Source organism: Mustela lutreola, chromosome 11 (assembly GCF_030435805.1).
Source record: "Mustela lutreola isolate mMusLut2 chromosome 11, mMusLut2.pri, whole genome shotgun sequence".
Classification (NCBI taxonomy): Eukaryota; Metazoa; Chordata; class Mammalia; order Carnivora; family Mustelidae; genus Mustela; species Mustela lutreola.
The window spans coordinates 52719245-52729223 of NC_081300.1; positions in this window are offsets into that span (position 1 = coordinate 52719245).

Genomic DNA, 9979 nt, shown 5'->3' on the forward strand with positions numbered 1-9979 from the left:
TCAAGTGTCCAGCGGGCTCTCTCTCCTATAGTGACCTCCTCTGAGCTATACCTCACCCTCGAACTGTGCCCTTGCCCAGTGGGTACACCCAAGCCTCTGCTGCCGGGTCCTCCCACTTTTGCCCCTTTGGGACCCACAAGGCTCCCAGTCCTCAAATCAACCCCTTCTGCATCTTCCCCAATCCATCAAACTCACCTGCAAGAGGGTGTGGTACCACTTCTTGAGAATCAACAGAGGTTTAGGAAAACATACTTCATTCTCTGTCCCAACCATACTGTGTGACCTTGTCTTGGACCCCAAAAAGAACATCGGAACCCACCTAACCTGGCACTCTCATACCTCCAGCTCCACTCTGGTCTGCAATGACCGTAAGAAGAAGGGCAGACTTTGCCCCTCCCCTTCCTGTCTGACAGAACATTCCCCTTCACCATATCCTCTTTCTTCCGGAGGTGACTCCTGCCCTTGCCCCCGGAGTGGAAAGGGTTCAGGAAACAGAAACCAGCTTATCGTGAGGAAACACAAGCCAGGAATCATTAAAAAACATTCTATCTGTTACAAGGGGGAAAGAAGTCTCTAGGACAACAAGGATTTGCCTCAGCTGGGAAAGACCAGGACTTGGTGGAAAAGACCGTCCTTCACCAAGGGAGCAAGGTGCTCAGGTTGTTGCATGGGGCTCACCTTGCTCTTACCAGCAGAGGTAGGAGGTAGGAGGAACCCGGGTCAGGAAGGACCCAGGTATGCGAGGTCTGCGTCCCTGTTACCTGGCACGGGATCTGGCTCATTAGATTCACAGGGAATGTTATAGTCAATGGAGTGGACTAACTCTGGACTTTGCCACTGACTCACTCTTTGGCTTTGTCAAGTTCTCTTGGGTAAGTAATCTGTTTTTCCCTCTACAGAGCTGATAGGGGCATCTGGGTGGCTCAGTCCATTAAGCCTCTGCCTTCGGCTCAACTCATGATCCCAGGGTCCTGGGATCCAGCCCAGTGTGGGGCTCCCTGCTGGGAGTCGGCTTCTTCTTCTCCCTCTGCCACTCCTCCTGTTTGTGCTCTCTCTCTCTCAAATAAATAAATAAAATCTTAAAAAAAAAAAAAAAAGTAAAGCTGATAATAAATAAAACCTCCCTCGCAAGGTTTTTTCCGAGTGTGAAAAAAGAGATGGTATTATATGTCACTTGGTGAACTCAGAAATGTAGGAATAAAAAAAAAATCCCTAATTCTTCAATATCCCCAGATAGCAATAAGGTAATAAGGTAAGTAATAAGGACTAAAAAGAAAAAAAAAAAGGACTAAAAAGAAACACTTATTTTCTTATTGGCATTCTTTAACAGAGTAGACAGAGTAAGAGATTTTTTTTTTTTCATGGAATCAGTATAACTATTTTCATGTTGAAAGAGAAAAATCTGGGGGTGCCTTGCTAGATCAGTCCATAGACAAGAGACTCTTGATCTCAGGATTTTAAGTTCCAGCCCCACTTTGGGTATCAAGATCACTTAAAAACAAAATCTTTAAAAAAAGAGAGAGAGAGAGAGAAAGAAAAATGTGGCAGGTGAACATTTTTATTCTTCAAGACCTGGCTCTTAATGCAATCAAGTCTGCTAACTACTGCCCAAAGCTCATCTTGTTTGTCACTCATTCTAACAATGAGGTAAGTTTAGAATCATTAGGTAAAATTCTGTCCCAAAATTTGAATTGAGATTTAACTGGAATTTTGTTAAACCTGATTGTTAGAATACGGAGTTTTCTTGTTCAGGAAGATGGTAGCTTCATTCATTTACTCAAATTATTATTTTTCTCTGAGTACATTTTGGAGTTTTCCTCATAGAATCTAGTGTATTTTCTGTAAAGAATTTTATAAGTTTTTTTCCTACTATAAGAGAGACATCTCTCCATCATATTTTAGCTGTTTACAGATGATATACAGAAAGTTACTGACCTAAAAATCTGTCCTATAGTTGCCATAATAAAAATAGCAATAAAAAATGATAAAATTATACTAGTTTTGAACAGTTGCCAAATAGGTTTTCTAAACACACAGTCATATCACTTAAACAAAATGAGAATTTTATCTACTCCCTTCCAAAAGTTCTGTCTCCTATTTTTGTTTCATGCTGCACTGAACTGGTCATATTATAAAAGGGTTTTTTTTTTTTTTTTTTTTTTTTAAAGATTTTATTTATTTATTTGTCAGAGAGAGTGAGTGAGAGTGAGCACAGGCAGACAGAGTGGAAGGAAGAGTCAGAGGGAGAAGCAGGCTCCCTGCGGAGCAAGGAGCCCGATGTGGGACTCGATCCCAGGACGCCGGGATCATGACCTGAGCCGAAGGCAGCTGCTTAACCAACTGAGCCAAAGGGTTTTTTGTTTTTGTTTTTAAGACTATCTATTTATTTGACAGACAGAAATCACAAGTAGGCAGAGAGGCAGGCAGAGAGAGGAAGGGAAGCAGGCTCCCCACTAAGCAGAGAGCCCGATGCCAGGCTCAATCCCAGGACCGTGGGATCATGGCCTGAGCTGAAGGCAGAGGCTTTAACCCACTGAGCCACCCAGGCACCCCGGAACTGGTTATATAATAGTAAGATGTTAAATAATTATATCTCTTAAATGTTCCTGCAGCCTCATACCCTGAGTGGACATGGGTACAGATGCTATAGTCAGCTGCAGTAACGGAAACAAGAATCCCTGACACTTACAAGGTGCACCAAGACAGTCTGAGTCTAAACTTGATGCTCTCAACCATACTAATTCAGGAACTATTCTCACCTGGTCTAGCATGTTCCATGCCACTCTAGCATGATCCTCGTGCTTCAGACTTTTTCCTCTACCATCTCCCACCAGTTTCCTGGCTTTGTAGCCAAGCTTTATCTCCAACTCAAGCCCCAGTTGGACTGGTGATCCTGTTTACCCTGGGATCTTATTTGGCACTTCCTTGCGACACTGCTTCCAATAATGGTCTCTTGGCTCTACCAATGAAATTAAATAAAGAGGTGGCCTTTCTCTGTGTCTTCTTTAGGCCTCAAGACCCCATCTTATTTAACGCCCCAGTTTCCTTTTACCAACATAACACCATCGAAGTCTCTCCCAACTTCCCTTTAAAATATCTCTGAAAACAATAGCAAAAAAGAGGAATTAGCGAGATTGTTTTGTTAATTAAAAACTCACCATACCTAATGTCAGAAAGACTAAAGAGAAGTGATACTCTTCTACTCAAAACTTGCATATTCCTTCAAAAGGGCAACTTGACAGTGCCTGCAAAAAAAAAATCAATAATAGAATTTTACATATTTCTTGACCAAGAAATCTCACATGTTGGAATTTATCCTGTCATCATGGATGAACACAAATACATTTCTACAAAAGTCTTTATTTCAACATTATTTATGATGGTTAAAAATCTGTAGAATCTAGATGTCCAACAATGAATGGTTTGTTAAATAAATTATACTATATCCAGAGGAATATTTCATAACATGGGAAAGTTCACCATATGCACCGTTAGGTACAAAAAATATATTACAATCAACATATGGAGTGTAATCCATTTATGTTATATGAATATACATTCATTTCTACATAACTATGTGATTATAAATATCTATTGTCTATCTGTATATTTATATATCACTATAGAAATCACCACAGACAATAGAAATACATACCCCCAAATATTCAATTCTGTAATAATTGTATCATTGTGTAATTATGAAGAAATATTGTGTATTTCTTCTTTTTTTCTCACTGAATTCTGAATTTTCTACAGCTGACGTACATTACATTTGGAATAGGAAAAATAGTCACTCTTAACAGCCATTTGTTAATTAGGTTTTGGCAAAGAGACACACACTATTGGGCTCAAATACAATAGAAGGTTTTTTTAAATTAACATATAATGTATTATTTGTTTCAGGGGTACAGGTCTGTGATTCATCAGTCTTACAGAATTCACAGCACTCACCATAGCACATACCCTCCCCAATGTCCATCACCCAACCACTCCATCCCTCCCAACCCCCTCCCCTCCAGCAACCCTCAGTTTGTTTCCTGAGATTAAGAGTCTCTTATGGTTTGTCTCCCTCTCTGGTTTTGTCTTGTTTCATCTTTCCCTCCCTTCCCCTATGATCCTCCATCTTGTTTCCAAATTCCTCATATCAGTAAGATCATACAATAATTGTTTTTCTCTGATTGACTTATTTCGCTTAGCAAAATACCCTCTAATTCCAACCCCATTGTTGCAAATGGGAAAATCTAGGTTTTTCTGATGGCTGCATAGTATTTGTGTGTGTGTGTGTGTGTGTACACATACCACATCTTTATCCATTCATCCATTGATGGACATCTAGGTTTTTTCCATAGTTTGGCTATTGTGGATATTGCTGCTATAAACATTGGGGTACACATGCCCCTATGGATCACTACATTTGTATCTTTGAGGTAAATACCCAGTGATGCAATTGCTGGGTCATACCATAGCTCTATTTTCAACTTTTTGAGGAACCTCCATACTGTTTTCCAGAGTGGCTGCACCAGCTTGCATTCCCACCAATAGTGTAGGAGGATTTCCCTTTCTAAGCATCCTCGCCAACACCTTGCCGTTTTCTGACTTATTAATTTTAGCCATTCTGATGGGTGTGAGGTGATATCTCACTGTAGTTTTGATTTGTATTTCCCTAATGCTGAATGATGTTGAAGACTTTTTCATGTGTCTGTTGGCCATTTGGATATCTTCTTTGCAGAAATGTCTGTTCGTGTCTAAAATAGAAGTGTTCTTAAATCTCCCCAAACTGTCTTGAGGTAAGTGGTTCAGTGTTATGATGAAGCGTACTCCAGTTATTCAGGAACCAGAAGATTTCTTTCACCTTATGCTGCTATTATTTGGATTTATATCCTTTTCCACTTGGTAGAAGCTGGCTAACCTCCACGTCCATATTCTAGACCACAGGAGAGTCCAGGACAAGTAGATTTGTCTATAAGGAGATGGCCTGGAAGCTGCACTTAATTTCCATCGACTGTGGGCTTCATCCTGGTCATGTCACCACACTAGTCTGCCAGGCAAGCTGTCATCTATAGCTCCCAGCCACAGATACATGTTCCACTAAAACTGAGGATGAGGAATTATTACTATAATGAAGAAGTAGGACTGAATAGTGGGAATCAATTAATAGACACTTTCCCCAGATATTATAAAGCTACAATAGTTAAAATAATGTAATTCTGTGGTACAAGAATAAATAAAATAATAGAGTAGACCAGGTAAACGAGAAACAGTCTCAGATTCATTTAAGATTTAAACATATTTAAAAAAAGAAGGTAGCTTTTCAAATTAGGATGGATGACAGAATGAATTATTCAATCAGTGATGTTGAGAACTGGATAACCATTTGGGAAAAAACAAAATTAGATTAAATACCAAAATATATTCCAGATGTCTTAAATACTTAAAGTGCTATAGGGAAATACTGATGCAAATGGTGACCAGATTGTACTTCTGTAGTTGGTTCCCTATTCCACAGATCTCTGGGCCTTATTGAGTTTAATTACCTCTTCACTGACCTTTGGCAGCCAGAACTGCAATTCAGCCGCATAGAAGGCCATGTTTGTACTGGGTCAGAAGAGTGCTTTCTACTTTGTTGTTTTTTTTTTTTGCTGTTGTTGGTTTGTATCCTTTCTTTTTTCCTTTATGTCAACCTTATGTGTTGCTAAATACAATGCATAAAACTACATGACTTCCAACTTCTACCTGAGACTACCCTATATGCATCTGATTATATTTGCTGCAAATAAAAAGTCTCCAACTCAACAACAACAAAAAACTCTATTGAAAAAATGGGCAGGGGCACCTGGGTGGCTCAGTGGTTAAGCCTCTGCCTTCGGCTCAGGTCGTGATCTCAGGAACTTGGGATCGAACCCCGCACTGGGCTCTCTGCTCAGCAGGGAGCCTGCTTCCCACCACCCCCCTGCCTGCCTCTCTGACTACTTGTGATCTCTGTAAAATAATAAATAAATAAAATCTTTTAAAAAAAGAGCAAATGACTAGAATAGACATTTTTCTAAAGATGATATGCAAATGGCCAACAAATGTATGAAAAGTTGCTTAACATCACTAATCATCAGAGAAGGTAAGGACACCTAGCCGGCTCAGTCGGTAGATCATGTGGTAGAGCATGTGACTCACAATCTCAGTGTCATGAAATCAAGCCCCACATTAGGCATGGAACCTACTTAAAAAAGAAATAATAATAGAGAATCACAATAGAAATAATAATAGAAAATCACAAGGAGATATCACCTCTTACCACATTCTACCCACTGATAGTAGGATGGCTACTATTAAAAATTAAAAGACAAAACAAGGGGCAACTGAGTGACTCAGTTAGATAAGCCTCTGCCTTCAGTTTGGGTCATGGTCTCAGGATCCTGGGATTGAGCCCCGCATCAGACTCCAGCAGGGAGCCTGCTTCTCCCTCTCCCTCTGCTGCTCCTCACTTCTTGTGATCTCTTTCTGGATCAAATAAAATGAATAAAATCTTTAAAAAATAAAATAAAATAATTTTTAAAAACCTAGAAAATTAAGTATTGGTAAAGATATGGAGAATTGGAAACTTTGTGGCTGTTGGTGGAAATGCAGCTGTTATGAGAAACAGTATGGCGGTTCCTCAAAAAATTAATAAAAATAGAACACCATATGATCGAGCAATCCCACTTCTGAGACACATAATGTATGACTCCACTTATATGAGGTATCTGAAGTAGACAAATTCATAGAAACAGGAAGTAGAGTGGTGGTTACCAGAGGTTGGGGGAAGAGGGAAACAGAGTTGTTATTTGATAGGTACAAAGTTTCAGTTTTGCAACACAAAAAGAGGTCTGGAGACTGCTTGCACAATGGTAGTATACTTAACAACACTGACCTATATACTTAAAATGGTTAAGATAGTAAATTTCTGTGGTATATGTTTTTTACCATAATTAAAAAAAAATCAATCTCCTCACAGAATTTGTGGTTTTAGATTGTAAGAATCAGAAATAGAGAGTTCTTATAGCTAAGCTATCCAACATAGTAGCCACCAGCCACATGTGGCCATGGAGCACTCAAAATGACTATTCCTAATTGAGATGTGCTATAACTTAATAATACACACTGAGGGTATGGGATGCCTGGCTGGCTCAGTCAACAGAGCATGAGACTTGATCTTGGGGTTTTGAGTTCAAGCCTCATGTTGGGTTTAGAGATTGCCTAAAAATGAAATCTTAAAAAAATAACAGTAATAATACACATGGAGGTTCAAAGACCTAGTACAAAAAATATTAAATATCCAATGATTTTTATATTCATTACATGTTGAATGTAACATTTTGGATATATTGTGTTAAATAAAAATACAGTATTATTATTATTTAGAAGACTTATTTATTTTAGAGATAATGCATGAATGGGGGAAGGGGCAGATGGAGAGGGAGAGAGATCATCTCCAGCAGACTCCCCACTGAGCATGGAGCCCCACAGAGGGCTTGACCCCATGACCCTGAGATCATGACCTAAGCTAAAATCAAGAGTCAGATGCTTAATTGACTGAGCCACTCAGGTACCTAAAATAATACATTATTAAAGATAATTTTAGGGGTGCCTGAGTGGCCTAGTCAGTTAAGCATCCAACTCTTGATTTCAACTCAGGTAATGATCTCAGGTTCAAGAGATCAAGCCCAGAGTTGGGCTCTGCACACTGGGTGTGAAGTCTGGTTGAGAATATCTCTCTCTTTTCCTCTGCCCCTCCTCCCTCAAAAAAAAGTAAATTTTACCCATTTCTTTTTATTTTTACTTTTTAAAAATAGGGGTACTAAATTTGGCAGAGATTTTGGAGTTCTCAGACTAGGAGTTTTGAATAACTAGGAATAATATGTCAAGGAGTCTAATGCAGAAGGTAGACAACATAAGGACAGCTGGATGATAAAAGCAGAGAGATGGAAACTCTAAGAATCAAAAGAAAACGTTAGAAATCAAAACCTGTGGCAGAAATCATGGGCTCATCAATAGACTACACATGAAAAAAGAATCAGTGAGCTTGAAGATAAAAGAGTAGTAACTTCCCAAACTGAAAATCAAAGAGAAGAAAAGAAAGAATGAACAAGATGAAACAGAATATCCAAGTACTGTGGGACACTTACAAAGGGTGTAACATATAAGGACTGCAATACCTGAAGGAAAAGAAAAGAAAAGAAAAAAAGACTTAAAATAATCATAGCTGAGAATTTTCCACAATTTGTGAGACACAAAACCACAGATTCAGGAAGCTCAGAGAATACCACACAGGATAAATACAAAAAGTGTACACATAGGCATATTATATTCAAACTTCAGAAAATCTAAGACAAGGAGCCAATCTTGAAAGAAACCAGAGAAGGGAAGAAAAAACACCTTCTCTATAAAGGAATAAGAATAAGAATTACATTGGCCTTTTCTTCAGAAACCATACAAGCAAGAAGAGAGTAAAATATTTAAAACATTAAAAGAAAAATCCAGCAACAGAATTCTACATCCAATAAAATTATCTTTCAAATATGAAGGAGAGGGATACCTGGGTGTCTCAGTCAGCTAAGCTGCTGCCTTTGGCTCAGGTCATGATCCCAGGGTCCTGGGACAGAGTCCCATATTGAGCTCCCTGCTCAGCAGGGAGCCTGCTTCTCCCTCTGCCTGCTGCTGCCCCTGCTTGTGTGTGCTTTCTCTTTGACAAATAAATATACATAAAATCTTTAAAAAAAAAAAAAAAGTGAAGGAGAAATAAAGAGTTTTTCAGACAAGCAAAAATTGAGAGAATTTTTCTCTAGTACACCTGCCTTGTAAGAAATGTCAAAAGAAGTTCTTTAAAGAGAAGGAAAATGATAAAGTTCAGAAAATCTGATCTACATAAAGAGAGTCTGATAAATGAAGCATTGAGAAATAAAGGTAAAATAAAATAATTTATTTTTTTATTCTTAATTGATCTAACAGATAACAGTTCAGAATAGTAACAGCAATGATATATAGTACAATTCTAGCTTATGGACAAGTAAATTGTATGACAACCATATCATAAGGGATGGGAAGGATGAATTAGAGATACCCTAATCTATGGTACATGCACTACCCATGAAGTGATAAAATGTTATTCAAAAGTGGACTTAAATTAGTTGTAAGTATATATTATAAACTCTAAGGCAATGACTTGAAAAGTTTTAAAGAAGTGTAACTGATACACTGAGAGAGGAGAGAAAAACTGAATCATATAAAATGCTCAGTTAAAAACAGAGAAGGCAGAATAAGGGTGGAAGACCCCAAAAAACAAAGGAAACAAAGAATAAAAAAACCCGACCCACACACAAAAACAAAGAACAAGAAGAGTGAATAAAAAAGTCATAAATATGGCATATATTAATCCAAGTATATCAATAATCACTTTAAATGTGAATGGTCTAAATATACCAATTAAAAGAGAGAGACTATCAGAGTAGATAAAAATAACAAGACCCGGGGCACCTGGGTCGCTCAGTGGGTTAAAGCCTCTGCCTTCGGCTTGGGTCATGAACCCAGGGTTCTGGGATTGAGCCCTGCACTGGGCTCCTTGCTCAGCAGGGAGCCTGCTTCCCCCGCACCCCACCCCCGTCTGCCTCTTTGCCTACTTGTGATCTCTGTCAAATAAATAAATAAAATCTTTTAAAAATAAGTAAGTAAATAAATAAATACAACAAGACCCAGCAATATGCTGTCTACAAGATTGAATATGAAGACAGATTACAAGTAAAGAGACAGAGAAATATCTACTATGTTAACACTGACCAAAAGAAAGTGGTAGTAGCTATATTAGTTTCAGACAAATATCTCCTGCAATATCTTGGAAGGCAGGACTCATGCCAATTAGGCTCATAGCTCTAGGAGGAGTGTTTGAGAAAAGTCACAATGTATATATATCTATATATCTGTATCTATCTATCTATCTATATATATATGT